Source organism: Lissotriton vulgaris, chromosome 2_1, assembly GCF_964263255.1.
Source record: "Lissotriton vulgaris chromosome 2_1, aLisVul1.2, whole genome shotgun sequence".
Classification (NCBI taxonomy): Eukaryota; Metazoa; Chordata; class Amphibia; order Caudata; family Salamandridae; genus Lissotriton; species Lissotriton vulgaris.
In genome coordinates this window covers 721,946,062-721,966,476 of record NC_141687.1, presented here as the reverse complement: position 1 = coordinate 721,966,476, position 20,415 = coordinate 721,946,062, and the positions used below count along the sequence as shown (strand labels likewise).

General features: G+C 51.2%; 1 protein-coding gene across 2 annotated transcripts in view; it reads right to left on the bottom strand.

Moving 5' to 3' along the window:
- The window catches only part of TRIM66 (tripartite motif containing 66), an 862,818-nt gene that overhangs the window by 124,533 nt on the left and 717,870 nt on the right, over positions 1-20,415 (bottom strand). The window lies entirely within an intron of this gene.

The following is a 20,415-nucleotide window of genomic DNA, read 5'->3' as shown; positions in this document are numbered from 1 at the left end:
TTAATTTCATGCTGAATGTTCATTTCATATTCATTAGAGTAATCGGAACATTAAATCATCCAAACAATATGTACTCAATGAAGGAGACACGTTCTAGGAAAAACAATGGAAGAATGCAGACAAATTAATCAAATACGCAGTTAAACCAAGCAAACAATTATATATTCTCTGCGCATTCCTCCAGTGATGCCGACGCGTTTCGAGACCGTGAAACAAGTTAACGGACTCTCATCAGGGCTCATTCAATGTGGATCTAGAAGTGTGTATTAAAAACAGAAAAGAGAGCGACAAGTCACCATTTTGTTCAGTAGCCGGGTGACTGCCCCCACTCCCCCTCTGGGCCCCATTAATACCTGAGAGTGGCTCCGGAGGCCTGATCTCGGGGATCTGTATACACCAAAACTTGTGGCGGGACCTTGTTATCTGTAGGATAACATAGAGCTTAGTGTGCCGTCCGGTCATTATATATTCATTAAATACATCCGCGGGAAAACCCGCGAAACGTCAAGAAAGAAAAACATCATATTCATACCTAGGACAGTACCGGAATTGTTCCCTGCCCCCTTCTTATTTTGGTTGTCCCGTCATTCCTTCTTTAGACCTGTGGAATGCGAACCAAGATAGCCACATTAGGCTATTGTACCAACTCACGAATTCACGAATTAAAAGTGTGCAGACATAATTTCCACACGAACGAATTAAAAGCCGCCTACCTGGACACTCAGCGTTTTGTCAGTGGTCTCAGGTGATCTCAGGTGAATGGGCGTGCTGTTCGTTCTGGTGGACACAAGAGAACGTGGCATTGTGATACAAGGCTGCCAGTGGTAATACTATTCATGTTTAGAGCGGGGTGCGTTGTTACATTGCAACTGCTCGGTGCTAGTTTACCTTAGTTTCAGTTTCCGTGGATGTCCGCCCAATCAATGATACTTCGTGCGTTATGGTGAAGCAAGTGGTAACAAAATAGTACTCGATCCCATATGCATGGTCTGCAGCCTGTCAATTCAAGGCAAAACGCCCGTCAGTCATCGTCTCTGTTTGCGCATATATAGCGTACCATTAAGTGTTTTATTCGGGGCACTCACCAGCTCGGTAGGCGCTCCGTTTGTCAGACTGTCAGGTTCGATTCCGAATCAGTACTGCCATGTTTGGGGCGGAGTTATAAACCTATATTTGGCGCATGGAATTATGGGACATGTAGTTTAAAAGAGGTAAACAGGATTACAGTCTCGATACTTCAGACATTGTATTAAGTCCAGTTTGGGCACTGTTAAATCGCATAATAAGATACGCCTCCTTGCGCAGGAGGGTTTCCTCAATATCAATCAGACCTTTTTTCGTGGGCATTGTATACAAAACGGTCCAGGAGAAATCAGTCTCTGTGTGTGACTTGTCAATAAAGTGTTGGACCATTGGGGCACTCAGCACTTTATTTTTGATACGGGATCGGTGCTGTGTTATTCTAGTGTTTACCTGCTGGTTGGTCTTCCCTATGTACAGTTTAGGGCAAGCGCAGGTGATGGCGTACACAACATTTTTGGTCCTACAGTTGGAGAACCCTTTGTTGGTCCATTTTACCTGCTTGTGTTGGAATTCGGACCCTTCTTGGCAGGACCCACAGGACACACAATTACCACATTTGTGGTGCCCCTCAACTGGTTTGAGGCCCCATTTAGATAACAGGTCCTGCTTGGGTTGTGGTGTGACAATGTCGGCACGCACCAAGTGTTGCCCGATACTTCTGTTTTTTCTATAGGCAAAAATCGGCCTAGGAAAGGGACACTCTAGTTCTTCCAATAGGTGCCAATTCTTTAGGACCATTTGTCTGACACGATGTGTGTCAGGCCCAAAAGTTGTGACACAAAGAATGAACTAGAACAGATGGTCTGTGTCACAACTTTTGGGCCTGACACACATCGTGTCAGACAAATGGTCCTAAAGAATTGGCACCTATTGGAAGAACTAGAGTGTCCCTTTCCTAGGCCGATTTTTGCCAGTTGAGGGGCACCACAAATGTGGTAATTGTGTGTCCTGTGGGTCCTGCCAAGAAGGGTCCTGCGCTTGCCCTAAACTGCACCGATCCCGTATCAAAAATAAAGTGCTGAGTGCCCCAATGGTCCAACACTTTATTGACAAGTCACACACAGAGACTGATTTCTCCTGGACCGTTTTGTATACAATGCCCACGAAAAAAGGTCTGATTGATATTGAGGAAACCCTCCTGCGCAAGGAGGCGTATCTTATTATGCGATTTAACAGTGCCCAAACTGGACTTAATACAATGTCTGAAGTATCGAGACTGTAATCCTGTTTACCTCTTTTAAACTACATGTCCCATAATTCCATGCGCCAAATATAGGTTTATAACTCCGCCCCAAACATGGCAGTACTGATTCGGAATCGAACCTGACAGTCTGACAAACGGAGCGCCTACCGAGCTGGTGAGTGCCCCGAATAAAACACTTAATGGTACGCTATATATGCGCAAACAGAGACGATGACTGACGGGCGTTTTGCCTTGAATTGACAGGCTGCAGACCATGCATATGGGATCGAGTACTATTTTGTTACCACTTGCTTCACCATAACGCACGAAGTATCATTGATTGGGCGGACATCCACGGAAACTGAAACTAAGGTAAACTAGCACCGAGCAGTTGCAATGTAACAACGCACCCCGCTCTAAACATGAATAGTATTACCACTGGCAGCCTTGTATCACAATGCCACGTTCTCTTGTGTCCACCAGAACGAACAGCACGCCCATTCACCTGAGACCTGAGACCACTGACAAAACGCTGAGTGTCCAGGTAGGCGGCTTTTAATTCGTTCGTGTGGAAATTATGTCTGCACACTTTTAATTCGTGAATTCGTGAGTTGGTACAATAGCCTAATGTGGCTATCTTGGTTCGCATTCCACAGGTCTAAAGAAGGAATGACGGGACAACCAAAATAAGAAGGGGGCAGGGAACAATTCCGGTACTGTCCTAGGTATGAATATGATGTTTTTCTTTCTTGACGTTTCGCGGGTTTTCCCGCGGATGTATTTAATGAATATATAATGACCGGACGGCACACTAAGCTCTATGTTATCCTACAGATAACAAGGTCCCGCCACAAGTTTTGGTGTATACAGATCCCCGAGATCAGGCCTCCGGAGCCACTCTCAGGTATTAATGGGGCCCAGAGGGGGAGTGGGGGCAGTCACCCGGCTACTGAACAAAATGGTGACTTGTCGCTCTCTTTTCTGTTTTTAATACACACTTCTAGATCCACATTGAATGAGCCCTGATGAGAGTCCGTTAACTTGTTTCACGGTCTCGAAACGCGTCGGCATCACTGGAGGAATGCGCAGAGAATATATAATTGTTTGCTTGGTTTAACTGCGTATTTGATTAATTTGTCTGCATTCTTCCATTGTTTTTCCTAGAACGTGTCTCCTTCATTGAGTACATATTGTTTGGATGATTTAATGTTCCGATTACTCTAATGAATATGAAATGAACATTCAGCATGAAATTAATGTTGCTAAATGAATGTTGCTAAATGATCATTCTCTATGATATCTATGATATGTATATCACACTAGTTGTGTGTTCTCCCTTGTGTTTCGTGAATTTTTGTAAATATATTTTTCCTCTTTTTGTCTAGTATTTGGTTACATGTCGAGTGTTTTTCTCGGACAACTCGTTTAAGCCTATATGTTGAACTTTCTAAATAACAGGTATAAATAAATATACCAAACAGATCGGTGATTCATTTCTTGATTTGTTTGCTCGTAGTAAGGAGCACCTAAAATCAGTGGGGGTGGCACTTGTTTTTCTAATATGAATCAGAATAGATAGCAGTACACATAAACCAATGCTCATAGACGCTAACAGTATCACAGTATACATGCATAATGATAAAATGCAAAGACATGGTAAAGCGTCTAGAAAAGAGCATAGAGGAGGCGGGAGAACAGAGGCTCACCTTATTGGAAAAGATTGCGAAGAACTGCTCTTCCCACCGAAGCATCTGCATCACTTGCTGAGTCCAGACAGTAGTGTCTCGTGAACGTGTGCCTGCTGGACCACGTTGCGGCTCTGCAGATTTGCAGAAGAGGCACCCCAGCAAACAAGGCAGTTGAAGAAGAGACTGCCCTTGTAGAATGCGCTCTTGGTAAGGCCTGTAAGGTTCGTCCTGCTTGTTGATGACAGAGTCCAATTGTTGACGAGACCCATCTAGCAATAGTCTGTTTGGACACTGCACTGCCCTGGCGCAGTCTGCCATAGGCCACAAACAACTGATATGTCTTGTGTAAAGCTGATGTCCTTGAAAGATAAAACTTGAGGCACCTCTTGATGTCCAAAGAGTGCAACGCTCGCTCAGCCAGTGTTTGTGGATTTGGAAAAAATGTCTTGAGGACTACCGGCTCATTTAAATGAAAGTCCGATGGGACCTTGGGCATGTACTTTGGATTGGTACGCAGTACCACCAAATCAGAGGTAAATTGCAAAAAAGGCGGTTTAGACGTGAATGCCTGAATGTCACTGACCCTTCTGGTAGATGTTAAAGCCAATAACAAGGAGACCTTCCAAGTAATAAACTTAAGGTCAACCTTATGTATCGGCTCAAAGGGGTGACGCATGAGCTGGGTTAGCACCACATTCAAATGCCAAGCAGGAGGTGGCCGTCGAATTGGAGGAAACATGCAAAATAAACCCTTGAAAAATTGCTGGATTATTCTTGAAGAAAACAGAGAGTTCGATCCGTCCTGACGGAATCGGGAAATGGCTGCCAGAAATACTTTCAGGGTTGATTGCGCCAAACCCGATCTAGCCAGTTGAATTGAATTGAATTGAAGGTTCACTTGTATAGCGCTATCTACCCAGAGGCCTTGTAGCGCTTATGACAGAAGACTAAATTAGCGTGGACTTGGGTAGATCAGCAGGAGTTGGCAAACAAGTGAGTTTTCAGGGCTTTCCTGAAGGAAAGATGATTAGTGGTCCCTCTCAGGGTTAGAGGAAGAGTGTTCCAGAGCTTAGCCGCGGTGTGTGAAAAGGAGCGGCCTCCCCCGCGGGCTCTCCTGACTCTGGTAGAGGAGGCCAGCTGGAGGGTCCCAGATCGAAGGGAACGTGACGGAACATAGGGAGTGACAAAAGGCTGTAGGATTGCAGGGCCCAGGTGATGAAAGGCTTTGTGAAGAGTACACATAGCCTTGAATTGCACTCTGGCCGCTATGGGGAGCCAGTGAAGTTCCCTTAGGGCGTTCCTTGCTGACTGCCAGCGAGGGAGGTTATAGAGCAGGCGAGCTGCACTGTTTTGGGTGACTTGGAGCTTCTGAATCACAAAGGAAGGGGCTCCCATATAGAGGACGTTCCCATAGTCCAGGCGAGATAGTATGAGAGCCTGGACTAAGATCCTCCTTGCCTGAAATGGAAGCAGAGGGAGCACCTTCCGCAGCATCCTCATCAGTCCAAAACAGGTGGCTGCAGTCTTTGTGGCTTGGGCTGAGAAATTCAGGGCAGTGTCAAGCCAAACTCCCAAGCTTTTTATTTGGTCCTTGGGGGCTGGGGACGAGCCCAAACATGGTGGCCAGATGGAAGCAAAGACAGAGGGGGAGGGGTTACCTAATAGGATAACATCTGTCTTCTCCCCGTTAAGTTTTAAACAGGAAGATTGCATCCATCTGGCTACAGCCTCGAGACAGGGGCCTAGGGTGTTGGACGACACCTCCGTGTGGTCTAAAGAGACCACCAGTTGGGTGTCGTCCGCGTAGGTGATAATACGCACACCGAAGGGTTGGACAATCCTGTCGAGGGGTTCCATGTAGGTGTTAAATAAGGTGGGGCTCAGGGAAGAACCCTGAGGAACCCCACACCTAAGAGGATGTTTGGGCGACACTGCCTCGCCCTCAAAGACCTGGAAGAAGCGGTCGGTCAGGAATGATGTCAGCCAGTCCAGAGCCGGGCCCGACACGCCCATGTCCGCCAGTCGTTGTAATAGCGTGACATGGTTAACCGTGTCGAACGCGGCGCTGAGGTCTAATAAGATGATGGCAACTTTGCCACCCTGGTCTAGCATTGCTCTTGCTTCCTCCGTTACCGCTAGGAGGGCGGTTTCGGTCCCGTGTAGGGGGCGAAACCCTGTCTGGGAGGCACGTAGAAGACTATTTGACTCCAAATAGTTCATCAGAGTATTATTTACATGCCTCTCCAGCAGTTTGCTCAGCCAAGGGAGCAAGGAAATAGGACGATAATTCGCCAAATTGGATTGGTCAAGACTGGGTTTCTTCAACAGAGCCCTCACCATCGCGCACTTCCAGGAGGGAGGTACGGATTTAGAGGAGATGGAAGTGTTGAGAAGGTCCAGTATGACCGGGCGAACTATGTCCATGGCCTTAATGAGGATCTGAGGAGGTGCTGAGTCGTTAGGGGAGCCTGAAGTGACTTTGGAGATAAGCTTATCCAGAGCCAAAGAATCTAGAGGAGGAATAGTGTCAAGCCTACACGGGACTGAGATATCAGAAGTGGAGGGGAGGGGGGGGTCCGGGTCGTTATTAACATCCCCAAAAGAGGAGTATATGTTCTGTATTTTCCCAGAAAAGAACTCAGCCAGTTCATTGCAGCGGTTTTGGGCACCATCAGCAGAGGGACATTCCGCAGGGGGTGAAATAAGTGATTTGACAATTTTAAAAATCTCCCTTGGGGCGTTAGCGGCTGCATTAATGTTGCTGCCGTAGAAGGCGGCTTGAACCGTCTTTATCTCCTGTTTATAGAGCCTAATAGCGGCTCTATAATCATCCTTCCTAGACTTGGAGTAGTCCTGTCTCCAAGCTCTTTCATATTTGCGACAGGTTAATTTCATGGTCTTGAGAGTGGAAGTAAACCCTGGGGCGGCTCTGGGTCTTTTTATGAGGTTGGTGGCCTGTACAGGAAGGACCGTGTCAAGTGTGATAGAAATCCACTCATCAAAATTGTTAGCTGCTGTGGTGGAGTTCGACACTTTCCCGGGTAAGTTCTTAACCAGGGCGGCTTCCCAGGTGGGGAGAGGAAGTGCGGACCATTTCCTGCCTCGCTGTTTAACGAGGCCGCAAGTGGAGGGGGAAAAATTAGTGCGCCAGATGAAGGGAATTAAAAAATGATCCATCCAGGGTAATGGGACAGGGGGTTCGACCAAGAGATCGCTAATTGCAAGAAGAAGGGTAATATTTGCTCTGGTCTAGCATGAAATGGGTGTAGATCAACAGTCTGGCACCAGGCACAGAAACGCTTCCACTTGAGTTTGTAGGTCTTAATGGTCGACGGTGCTCTGGCGTTAGCCAACACCTCTTGACAATTGTGAGGAATGTCTAAGTGGACAAATTCATTGTGCTGAGGAGCCAAGCTGACAATTTCAGCGAAACTGGGTCCGGATGGTACACCTTGCCCTTCTGAACTGTGAGAAGATTCGGTATTCGAGGCAGTTGTATTGGTTCGCACTCCGAGAGGAGGAGAAGCTCGGTGAACCAATATTGCCGGGGCCACCTTGGAGCAATCAGGATTAGACGACATGGTTGACTCATCATCTTCCTGATGATCATAGGAATTAACGGAATTGGCGGAAAAGCGTAAGCAAATATTCGACACCAATTCATCGAAAGGGCATCCCCGCACGAGCCCTTGTGGGGAATCCAGCTTGCAAAGCGTTGGCATTTCCGGTTCTGGGCTGTTGCAAACAAATCCAGGTCGGGATGACCCCACTTCCGGAATATCTGATCCAGGGATGGTTGATGCAGCTCCCATTCGTGATTGCTTCCTGCGGACCTGCTGAGTGAGTCCGCTAGGACATTGGCAACCCCTGGGACATGGACCGCCGACAGATTGATGTTGTGATCCAGGGCCCAATTCCAAATCTCCTGCGCCTGACGGGACAACCGGGCTGATCTTGTGCCTCCCTGTTTGTTCAGGTAATGCATGCTGGTTGTGTTGTCCATTCGTATCAACACGGTAGAGCCCTCCAGATCGCCTGAAAGGATTTCATGGCTAGAAAAATGGCTCTTAGTTCCAGCAGATTTATGTGCCATTTTTTCTGTTGAATGTTCCATTTGCCACTGACTGTCATCCCTTGGAGATGGGCGCCCCAGCCCTCCAGAGAAGCATCCGTGGTCACGATGAATCTGGGTCCTTCTGTCAGGAATGCGCATCCCACCTGCAGGTTCCCATCTTGCCCCCACCACTGGATGGAGTTTCTCATCCGAGGAGTTATGTTGATGACGTCCTCGAATGAGCCCATTACTTGCACCCACTGACGACTGAGTTCCTCTTGCAAAGGTCTCATTCGCAGGCGACAGTTGGGGGTGAGCGGGATACAGGACGAGATCATACAGAGGAAAGACTTGAACCTGCGAACAGAAATGCACTTTCTTTGTAGCAGTGATGTGGACATCCTGCGAATCTTCACTTGCCTTTCTTTTGATATGAACACCTGGGCGAGTCTTGTGCCCAGTGTAGCTCCCAAGAACAACTTCCTCTGTGATGGAGTTAGGTGAGATTTTTTGAAATTCACCGAAAAACCCACGCTCTGGAATAGTGATAGACATCTCTGAATGTGAGTGTTTGCCAAGCCGATGGAACTGGCCTTGATAAGACAGTCGTCCAAATATGGATAAATTTGAACTCCCTCTAGTCTCAGGCGTGCGGCCACCGGGGCTAACATTTTTGTGAAAACTCTGGGGGCCGAACGTAGTCCAAAGGGGAGTACTTTGAACTGGAATTCCCTGCCAGCCACTCTGAACCTTAAGAACTTCCGGTGTCTGGGAAAAATGGGTACATGGAAGTATGCTTCCTGAAGGTTGAATGTTGCCATGTGATCCCCTACTGAGAGAAACTGGAGGATTTCTTGGAGCGTCAACATTCTGAAAGATAATTTCTTGAGGTACTTGTTGAGGGCACGCAGGTCGAGGATGAGGCGCCATTCCCCCGACTTCTTGCGGATCAGGAAAAATCTTGAATAAAATCCTGTTCCCTTTTGATGTTGAGGTACCCTTTCTATTGCTCCTTTTCTTATCATTTTTTTTTAAAATATATTTTTATTGCAGAGTTATAAACCACAGGATACAATTAAGCAGCCAGTACACTTGTGAGATCCCCCCGTCCAATAAGAATTCCCAGTCGTACACAGCCATTCAGCCCGCATCCCGGAGGCCGGGCGGCATATTATATCGCTCAAGAGGAACACATCACAGTGCACGTCCCATAAGGACCCTGGTTGAAAGATCGTTTTGCGTATCTGCTTTTACCCCCCCACCCACAACAACATTCCCGTCAGCCATCCCAGTGATAGTCAGTGATGTCGCCCTTGTCGGGACCTGCCCTAGGCGCCATGGGTCGTCGCACCTGGCCACACTACCCAGCCATTCTACCCTCCACATAATAACCACCGTCCCAGTAGGTCCAAGGCCCTAACAGGTGACCATCTAATGGCTTCCGGCCCTCCCCAAACACCCAACAACCAACCCCCCCAAAGACCACCCCCCCCTGGCAACTGCTAAGGTGTGTGCCTCGTCCTGTCGAATTGGATGGGTCCACTACAGTGCGTGATGCTATACTTCTGTGTTCGCCCCGCGGTGTCCAGCGGCTTAGGTCTCGCCATCCTCATCCTCTACCAAAGAATCACGCATAGCCTGTACCACTAACTCCCATGCACGCGCCGCATCCAGTGCCTTCTCATTCCCCAACTTTACAGCTTGCTTCATCCGGAGCACACTCTCGCAGTCAGACCACCGCAGCAGCTCATTCTTCCATCTACGCAGTGAGGGTCCCCCCCTGGACTTCCAATGCCACGATATTTCCCTCTGCGCCAATATCAGGCCCAGGTCTATGAATTTGCTTGTCACCCTGGTGTGCTTAGTATGCGGGAACCAGAGCAATAGGCACGCCGCCATGTCGAATTCCACCTCCCTGTCAGTCACTTCATTCAGAAGTTCCCCTACCTCCGCCCAATAGGTCCCCAGTTGTGGGCACCCCCAAAACAAGTGGTCCATGTCCGCTCCCTGGGACGAACACCGCGGGCAACAGGCATCCGGCACCTGAAAGTACCGCTGTAGTTTCTCAGGAGTTAAATAGGCCCTATGGAGCACATAGAAATGCACCTGCTGAAAACGCGCGTTTCTAGTGCCCTTCCACGTGCGTCGCAGGATGTGACCCCATGCCGTATCCGGTATGGGCCGGCCGATGCTCACCTCCCATTTAGCCTTGAGCCCTTGGAGTGGTTCCAACCCCTCGTTCAGCATCCTATTATGGAGGCACGTCACAGCTTTGAACGTGCCAGCCGCCATCACCACATATTGGCACGCCATAGTCGTCGTGGGTTCCAGGAGCCCCTCTTTCCAATGCTTTTGTATGGCAGCAACTACTGCCGCGTGTAGGAGAAAGCCCCCAGCGGGCAGCCCGAACTGGTCCCGGAGCACTTCGAACGGCGCCAAAGCCCCATCTATGTACAAGTCGCCCACCACCTGCAGTCCCGCCTCCTCCCAATCCAGCAACGGGGACCAATCTCCTCCGTGCGGCAATGCCGTCAACATCCCGATCGGGATCTCCGGGGCATAAGGCCGCGATGCCCTCGCTCTCCGAAGGCTCCGTTGCCAGCACAGCCGGAGCGTCCGCTCTTCCATGGTGAGGGCCCGTAACTCGAGCCGCTGCTGCATAATGATGTAGGACAGCACGTGGCGTTGCATTCCCCGATCCCGGTCCTCCTCCGGGCCCCGGAACACCCTGGCTACGTTCTGGGGAAGGACCTGCAACTGCGCTGCAAGATAATACAGCTCAAGGTCGGGCACAGCCATGCCCCCTTCCAGCTTGGGGCGGAGTAGCGTGCTCAGGGCTACTCTACGGCGGCCATGCCCCCAAAGAAAGCCAATTATCATTGACCGCAGTTCTCTAAACACCCCCTGGGGAATCCAGACAGGCAGCGTTCGGAAATAATAGAGGAAGCGGGGGAGCGCCACCATTTTCAACAGTGCTATCCTGCCCAGGACTGACAGCGGGAGGGTCGACCAGAAAGACAAGCTGCCCCGCAGCGCCCGGACACAGCGGCCGATGTTGCCCTCCAATAGGTCCGCAGCCGCGTGGTAAATGCGGACACCCAAATAGGTGATGCAAGAGGGTTCCCATACTACACCCAAATCGCTGCTAGGGGCTGGCGATCCCGCTCGCAGCGGAAACACACAAGTCTTCGCCCAATTGACCTTAAGGCCCGACAGCCGGCCGAACTCAGACAGCAGGTCCATCGCTCCAACCAATGCCCCCGAGGTGTCAGCTAAGTACAGGAGCAAGTCATCCGCGTATAGCGATATATAATGCCACTGCCCGTCACTAACTATCCCCGCGTATCGGTCACCTGACCTCGCTTGGACCGCCAAGGGTTCCATCGCCAGGGCAAACAATAGGGGGGAGAGAGAACATCCCTGTCGTGTTCCCCTGCCCACTGGATACGCCGCAGACACCAGGCCTCCCAATCGTACTCTCGCCGTCGCCGAGGTATATAAGACCCTCGTCCACCTCCGAAACCCCTCGCCCATGCCAAACCTCTCTAGCACTCCATCCAGGAAAGGCCATTCCAAGCTATCAAAGGCCTTCTTGATGTCCACGGACAGAACCGCCGGTGCTCCCTCCCTGTCCAAGATGGCGTCCATTATTCCCACCAGGCGGCGGATATTCAGCGCCGTGCTCCTCGTGGGTATAAACCCGGCCTGATCCCTGTGTACCAGACCCGTCATGTGCGGGGCCAGCCTGGTGGCCAGGATTCGACTCAGGATCTTATAATCCACTGTCAGCATGGACAGCGGGCGATAAGACCTCACATCCGCGGCATCCCGGCCAGGTTTGAGGAGCAGTACAATCAAGGCCTCCCGCATGGACCCAGGCAATGCCCCCGTCTCGAAGGCTTCCGTGTACACCACCAGCAGCCTGGGCGCCAAGCTGTCCACATATTGTTGATAGAATTCAATTGGCAGTCCGTCCACCCCGGGCGTCTTGTTGCGGGCCATATGTTTGATGGCCACCCGTATTTCCGTGAGCGTGATCGGGCTACCCAGCTCCCTCACATCTTCCTCGTCCAGGACCGGGAGCTGCCTCTCCCCCAGGTATTCCGCGATGTCCTGAACCCCCACTCCCAGCTGACTCCTGTACAGTTCCTCATAATACCCCCTAAATCGTTCCAATACCGCTGCCTGGGAGTACACCATCTCTCCCTGCGCATTATTAATGCCGAGAATCGGGCAGCCCCTAAGTTCCGGGTTAGCTAATCTGGCCAAGAGGGTACCCACCTTGTCCCTTTCTGCGTGTGCCCTGATGATGTACTGCCTATAGTCATAGCACCTCAAACGTTCCGTCTCGGTGGCAACCACTTCCTTCGCCTCCAACAACTGGGCCTGTAGACCTGGCCTAGCCGGCCTGCGGCGCTCCAAGTCCCTCAAAGTTTCTTCCGCTTTCATTAGGTCATTCAGCACAGTCGCACGAGCATTCGAGAACCTACCCAAACACACCCCTCTCACCACCACTTTCATCGCATCCCATTCAATAGACCTACTCGCAGCCGTGCCCTCATTCACTCCGAAATAACTATCTATGCCTTGCCGAACCGCATCGCTGAACACAGAGTCCTCTAGCGTCTCCGGCCGAAGCCGCCATGTTGGTATCACTGAGCGCTCTCTCTGCCACTGAATGTGCACTAATAGGGGGTTATGATCGGATATAGTCCTAGCCAGGTACTCCGCATGGGTAATCAATGGGGCCAGGGATACCCCGCAAAGCACCGAATCGATCCTGACATGTAGATCATGGAGAGCGGAATAAAAGGAATAATCCCTGGCTCCCCTGTGCCGCTCCCTCCAGACATCCAGCAACCCCCATCGTTCCTGCCAGTCCTTCCTGTGCGCGGCCAGCCTGCGCACCGGAGAGTCCACTAGGGGGGGATGGGACCTATCCAGAGCAACATCCGTAATTGAGTTGAAGTCCCCCCCTAACACTATCGGACCCGCCAGGAAAGAGGCCAAGGACCCCGAGAGACTATCAAAGTATCGGCCCTGGTCAGTGTTCGGTGCATAGACACAGCAGAAAACCACATCCCGTCTATATAACCTCCCCTCCACCACCACATACCTGCCATCCGGATCTACTACTTGATTCAGCACCTGAAAGGGTATCCCCGCCCTCACCCAGATCAACACCCCCCTGGCATACGCTGAGTAAGTGGTGCCAAACACCTGGCCCCGCCATCTTTTCTGCAAGGCAGCGCACTCTTTTTTGGTGAGATGAGTCTCCTGGAGCATAGCAATCTGAACCCCCCTGCGTACCAGATATGCATGTACTTTGTGACGTTTCACCATGGTCCGTAGCCCCCGGACATTCCACGTTAGGCATTTCAAGTTAGGTAATGTCCCCATTCCAACTTCGTACAGTCCGAATCAAAAAACAAAGGTCCATGGCCCCCCCATTGCAGTTGCCCCCCCCCGAACATTCCCAAAACTGAAACACTTCCCAAACCCCACTCCCCAGGACAGAGCACACGAACCCAGTGGCCGCCCCCATCCAAACCTTGAACCAACTTCTCACACTCTTACCCTGTGGTCTCCACCACAGTCGACCTTAAGGGCCCAAGGGGGGTGAGTCGCCACCGACCCCAGCTAGCGGAGCCCGCACCCCGCACCTTCATCCCCTCCAACGCACACAGCTCCCCCTCCCGGCAACCCGCCCTCCATCAACAGGATATCACCCTACCATGAAGTCCCGATCTAGTCCCAGTTCTATCTCAGCCGCAGAAAATACCATCCGATGTCTGTGGGGTCACTATCGGCCCCTTCGAACCTTCCGCCTCTGAAAGTTCCTCTCCTGTTCTGCTGCCTTCCCCTCCCGAGTCCGTTTCTGCCCGTTCACAGTTCTGTTGCGACCCTGTAATGGCCGCCGTCGCTGCGAGCGCATCCCTCTTCTCCGCCGCCATTTGAGCCTCCCGCTTCTCCCGCTGGCGCCTGTTGCGGGATCTGATGCGTTGTGACTGCCTCACCCGGGGCTGCTTGGGTTGGTCTCGCCTACTTTGGTGTGATTTGTCCGTCCCCGCTCTATATGACTCGAGCCATTGCCAAACTTCGTCCGGAGTCTGGAAGAAGTGCGTAGTACCGTCCATAATGATCCGCAACTTGGCTGGGTAGAGCAAGGAGTACTGGATGCCTTCCTCCCTGAGCTCCTTCTTCACAGCAAGGAACGATGCCCTGTTCTTCTGGACCGCTTGAGTGTAATCCGGGAAGATCGTTACCTTACTGTTCTCCACCCCATACGGGCCCGACATCCTGGCCCGCTGGATGAGAAGATCCCGGTCCTTGTAGTGGAGGAGCCGCACCACCATTGGTCGGGGGGGGCGGCCAAGCCCCGGCGGGCGAGCAGGCACCCGGTGAGCTCGCTCCAGAGTGAAAAAAGGAGTAAGCCCCTCCGGTGCCACCACAGTGCGGAACCAGTTCTCCATGTAGGCCACCGCGTCCTCCCCCTCAATCCGTTCCGGCAGGCCTACGACCCGCACGTTGTTCCGTCTATTGCGGCCTTCGGCATCCTCCGCCCTCCGTTCCAGTGAGTCCAGTCGGGCCAAAATGTCCGTGATCCTGTGCTCCGCGGTCACCACCGATGGCTTCAGGTCCAGCAACAGCTGATCATGGTCCTTGACCCTGTCTGCCAGCTTCGCGTGATCCGCGCGTAGCAGCCCCAGGCCCGTGGCCACTTGGGCAATGTCATTGTGCAATGCTTCCTTAGTGGAGGTGATCGCATCAAGGATGGCATCCAAACGCCGGTTCAGCCGCTGTTCCTGGTCAAGCTCCGGGGAGGGACTTTCACTCAGCTGAGTTGATGTCGCCGAGTCCCCCTCGCGACTCCCGGGCATCGGCCCTCCGATCGCCGCCATGCCAGGGTGCTGCGTCACAAGTCCTGTCGCCCGTTTTGCGATTACGCCCGTGGGTCCGTGCCGGTCACCGGGCACCAGGCAGCGCAATGTCCCCGCCGACGCTCTCAGGAACAATGGCCAGGTGGACGGGCTCCGTTCCGCCACCCCCCTCCGGCCTGAGGGGGGAAGGATAAGTCTCAGAGCGGTGGCCAACGAGGGTCCCCGGGCTCCTGGGTGAATCAGGTCAGCGTCCCCTGGTCTCAGGACACAGCACCGCCAATCCTAGTGCCTCGGGCAGCCAAGTGCAGGATCTCGTGCCACTCGGCGACAACTCGGTTCAGGGCCGAAGTTCGGAACCGTCCGACCTCCTCGCCGCCATTTTCTTCTCACCCTCGGCAACACCTCGGCCGCCTCTTCACTCGATCTTCTCGGGGCCAGCAGTCCCCCAGCGACTCTCCGATTGCGCCCAGCTGTCCCCTTACACTTCAGAGGGCAGGAACGTCGTCTTCGGGTCGCCTAGGGTCCCGAAAACAGGAGAATTAGCGGGATTCCGCGCGGAGCTGCGAGCTCACGCCGCCATCCCGATCGGCGTCCAAGCCACGCCCCTCGCTCCTTTTCTTATCATAGAGTGTATTTGGGAAAACAGCTCCTTGAGATGAGCTAGAGGTGGTCCTCTTGGGGGAGAATTTGGAGGGGCTTTGATGAATTCGAGAATGTGACCTCTGGAAACCACGTCCAGAACCCATCTGTCCGTGGTAATCTTGGACCAATTTGAGTAATATCGGGATATTCTTCCTCCAATTTGTTTCAGGCTGGGACAAAGTGTTGGCAGGATGTGTCTCTCACTTGCTCTTGTTGTCTCTCCCTCGATAAGAGGTCTTTCCTCTTGGTTGAGAGTAATTTGTTGACGGTATGACTGGTACCTCTGATTTCCTTGGGTGTTACTGTAGGAGCGTTGCTGTGAATAACCTCCTCTGTTCGAGAAATTGCTTCTTCCTCTTGCGCCACGAAAGGAAGACTTTTGAAACTGGAGAGAGCCCAGCAACCGTGCCGTCGCTGTGTCCTTCTTTATGGATTGTAATGCCTCGTCAACATGTTGACCAAAAAGGAACTCTCCATCATAGGCCATGTCCATGATCTTTGTCTGGACCTCTAGACGAAAAGATGTAGCCTTTAACCAGCCTTGCCTCCGGAGAACAGCTGCTCCCGCCAGCTGCCTAAAACCTGTGGCTGCCACGTCCACTGCAGCATCAATTGTTTCAGAGGAAACGCTCTCTCCCTCTAGTAGGATCTTTTTTGCTTCAGCTCTATCCGGTTCTGCAAGCTTCTCGATGTAGGGCGATATGTCGGACCACATCTGCCTATCATACCTTCCAAGTATTGCCAGTGAATTTGCGGCTCGGACCATGGTTGCCGCAATAGTTGACACCTTCTTCCCTATTGAGTCAAGACGTCTACCGTCTATATCAGGGGGAGTAGAGACCTGTATAGATGGATTCTTGGCTCTTCTTTGTGCTGCCTGGGTGACTACGGACTCCGTCTTAGCCTGACCAACCAGGCCTGCCGGTGATGAACTAGGTGCTCTATATTTTTTATCTACCCTAGGTAGTACTGCGGGTAGAGAATTTGGTGTTTTCATTATCTTCAGACCTTCCTTCCATATAAAGTCAATGATTGGAATAGACCAACTTTGTCTTTGTGGCAAGTCCTTAAAATCATAGAGGAAGCATTCCTCTTGTTTATTCTTCATTGATATGAGGAACCTTTTTGTGGCTCTATCCATATTCTTATGGAAGCTGGCAATGTCCACCGGCGGAGAATCCGCCGTAGGCGGGGCTGCTGGAGAAGGAGTTTGTGCCTGAAAGTCGTCCCACTCCGACGATACCGACTTGTCGTCCAATTCACCGTCTTCTCGTTCGTCTTCCGACGAATTTTCACCCTCTGCCTGATGGGATGGTACTGGAGAAGAGGGTAGTGCGGATCGTGCTTCTTCCGCTGCCACTTGAGAAACTGATTCTTGAAGCCCTAAAGTTGCTGTAGATGTTCTTGGCCTAGGCGTAGAGACATGAGAATCACCCAATTCTGAAGGTGGAAACCTGCGATAATAATCGCTTAACATATATTGGAGGTTTTGGAACAAATCCATAGGCATTTGATTGCCAGGTGTAGACCCAGTCTCCTGACTAGCGTGCTCCTGGAAATTCTCTTCCTCCTCTTGATCTAGATCTTGAACTTTTATGAGCAAGTCCGAAGGGCTCCTGGCCGCCTGAAAAGTGTCATCCTCGTAGGAGTCTTCTTCCTCAGAATCCAACAATTTTTCTGGTAGTTTTAAGGGAGACAAAGCTGTGGAGGATGAACCACGCTTCTGTAGGAGCGAAGCAGTGGTAGCTGGTGATGGCAAAGGTATGGTGGATGCTCCTGCTGACCACACCTGCATTGTCGTACAGGTTGACAGTGGGGGCGTCGATGGAGCCACCGATGTTGATGACAAGCTTGGTTCCCTCTGCGTTGTTAGAACCGTCGCCGACGGTGCGCCCGTCGACGGTAGCGGCTTCATCGACGATGAACTTGTCAACGATGGTGTTTTCTTCTTCGTCGACGGTGTCGACGTCGACGGCGTAGTCAGCTTCGTCGACGAGGAGGTCGTCGAAGGATTCATTTTCTTTGTCGACGAGGTCGTCGACGAATCCATTTTCTTCGCCAACGAGGAGGTCGTCGACGGATCCATTTTCTTCGTCGACCGTAACTTCGTCGTCGAGGGTGTCGTCGACGGTAACTTCGTCGTCGATGACGACGTCGATGGAAGCTTCGCCGACGGGGATGTCGTCGACGGTAAGGTCTTCTTTGTCGACGGCAAGAGAGTCGTCGACGCCTGAGTCGAATTCGAAGAGCTCGTCAACGGTACCTTCAGGATTCCCGTCGACGGTGCAGCGTCGACGATTGATGGGACTATCTTCGTCGACGAGATGGGTCTAACCTGGACATAAACCAACGTCGACGGTGAGGAGGCTGAAGACATCACCATAGATGGTTTTGGTGAGGAGAAAGTCACCGTTGAGGTGGAAGAAGTGACCACATGAAGAGATGGCGATGATGAGGCTGCTCTTGAGTCTGCCATGGCCTGAGGTGAAACCTTATGGGCAGGTCCTTTGGAAACTGTAGATTTTCCAGATTTTCGTGAGGGCGCAGATGTCACAGGTGGAGACACCTTCTTGGAGGTAGTAGGCAAACCAGAATCCTGAGAGGATTGGGCCTTTTTCAAAGTTTTAGTCCTAGGAGAAGCCAACTCAACCTCAGATTTTCTCTTTCTTGAGGAGACAGAAGACCTTGAGGCAATGCTCCCTACCTCTGAAACATGGTTATCCTTGTCCTTTATCCTCTGAAGCCACAGGAGTAGACGACCCTCTCAGTCCCTGAGGGTCTTTTGAGGGAAGGTTCTACAGATTTTACATTCCTTCGCCTCATGATCTGGATACAGACAGTATATGCATTTTTTGTGAGGATCCTCCTTGAACAGCCTCAGCTTTCCACAGGAATCACAAGCCCTAAAAAGGGATTTAGAAGTAGACATCCTTTGAAGGTTAAAAAACCAACCAAAGTAAGAAGAAGCTGAGCAGAGCTCAGGGAGACTCCCTTCACATGACGTGCGGTAGAAAATCTGAGAGCCTGAGCCTCTGGGGAGAACATTCTGGTGGGTGTTGTCGCCTGATTGGCTGCAGTTTGGTCTAACATAATGACTAGGATAGTCATGAGTGTGGGAGCTTTTGCTCCTGTAGCTAGGGCTACTTTACTTCCTGGTTAGTTATTACCAAGGTTTTTTGGTTATTACAGGCATATTATTGCTTTTTTATATACCGTGGGACTCCCACTCCGACGACGGGGAATGATTCAGGCATGTGAATCGATGAAAGACACCCCAAATACTGGAGAAGTGCTAGCTAAGCCGCTGTCCTCTCATACATTGAGATGACTCGGGGGAAAATGGGCTCAGATAGAACCCTCTTGGTGGCAAGTAAACCTACCCTCAGGTGGCTGTTTAAGGGGTTTGTCTGGGGTAAGGAGACACACAAACTAGTGAAAACCATTGCCCTAGAGATGCAGATCCTCTCCCTGGAGCGATGTGTTCCTGGACCGTAAATTGGCACAGGCGCGCTCTAACCTACGACAGATTTCCCTGGAAGAGGTCAGACAGTGTTGGAGGGGATTGTTGTAATGTGTGTACGAGCAGGGGGATAAATCCGAGAAGCTCCTGTACTGGCTGGTCACTAGGGATGTTTTCTACATAGTGGTGCCCTCGATTTGCCATGCCGAGGGCTGCCTCCATGGGCAGGCTGTAGAGGTGGCACCGGTCTTTGCGGATTACTAGTATGCGCTGTATGTGGAGACACCCAGGCCTCCGCAAGAAGTCGCACACCTTGTTTAAAGGGATATTCCTTTGCCCTTGATCACCTAATTTCTAGAAGAGGATCTTGATTAATCGATTACGGTTGAGGAGATCAGGGAGGCATTGTCCGCCATGGCCCCTCGGAAAACTCTGGATCCTGATGGATTTCCGCTTGAGTTTCTCAAGCGATTTCGACCACTCCTGCTCCCTCACATCCTGATGCTCTACACCGAGGCGGCGGGACGGGGGCATTTTTCCAGGAGTTGTGATTGTTGTGATTGTTGTGATTTCTAAACCTGGCCAGCCACTGGATTGATGTTTTTTGTACAGACCTATTTCTCTCACTAATGCTGACGATAAAGTATTGCAAAACTCTTGGCTAATCGGCTCAGCTGTACCCATCCCTACTTGGTTCACCAGGACCAGTGTGGATTTATGCCACACAGGAGCACTAAACTCTGTATCTGGAGGGTCCAGATGGCCCACTCTCAGGCACACTGCCTCCATATAGACTTCAAGAAGGCCTTCAACAACGTTGGCTGGTCATTCTTAGAGGCGGTGCTATGGAGGGAGGGACTGGGACCTCTTTTCTTTAAGCTCATTGCTCTCCTTTATGCCAGCGCAACCACTCAGGTTTGGGTTAATGGGAACCTTTCACTAATCTTCCTGATTTGCAGCGGCAAGCACAAGGCTTCCCCCTCTACCCCCTTTTATTTGCTCTAGTGATTCAGCCCTTGGCAGACCTCATTCGGTGCGATGCTCGGTGCAGGTATTGTCCTGAGATGTGGGACCAGAGGAGCGTATAGCACTTCATGCTGATGACATCCTGGTGTTCCTGGAGAACCCACAGCCCTCAGGACCATGCTGTCTGGAAATCCTATGTTTAAACAAGGCAGTCTCTGGAGTCATTTGTGGTACCTATCAGTGGAAATGAGAGTTGCAAGCCACTATCCCAATGCCCTGTCCGTCCTTTAAATATCTAGGCATCTATGATTCCTACCTCAGGGTGAATAGAGATTTGCACAGGTGGATCCATCTGCCACTGAATGCCCTGGGACAAGATGATTCTATTATGCTTTCTATATGTTTTTTCAAATGTTCCCAACCAGATCCCTAGGAAATAGTTCCAGGTGCTAGCTTCG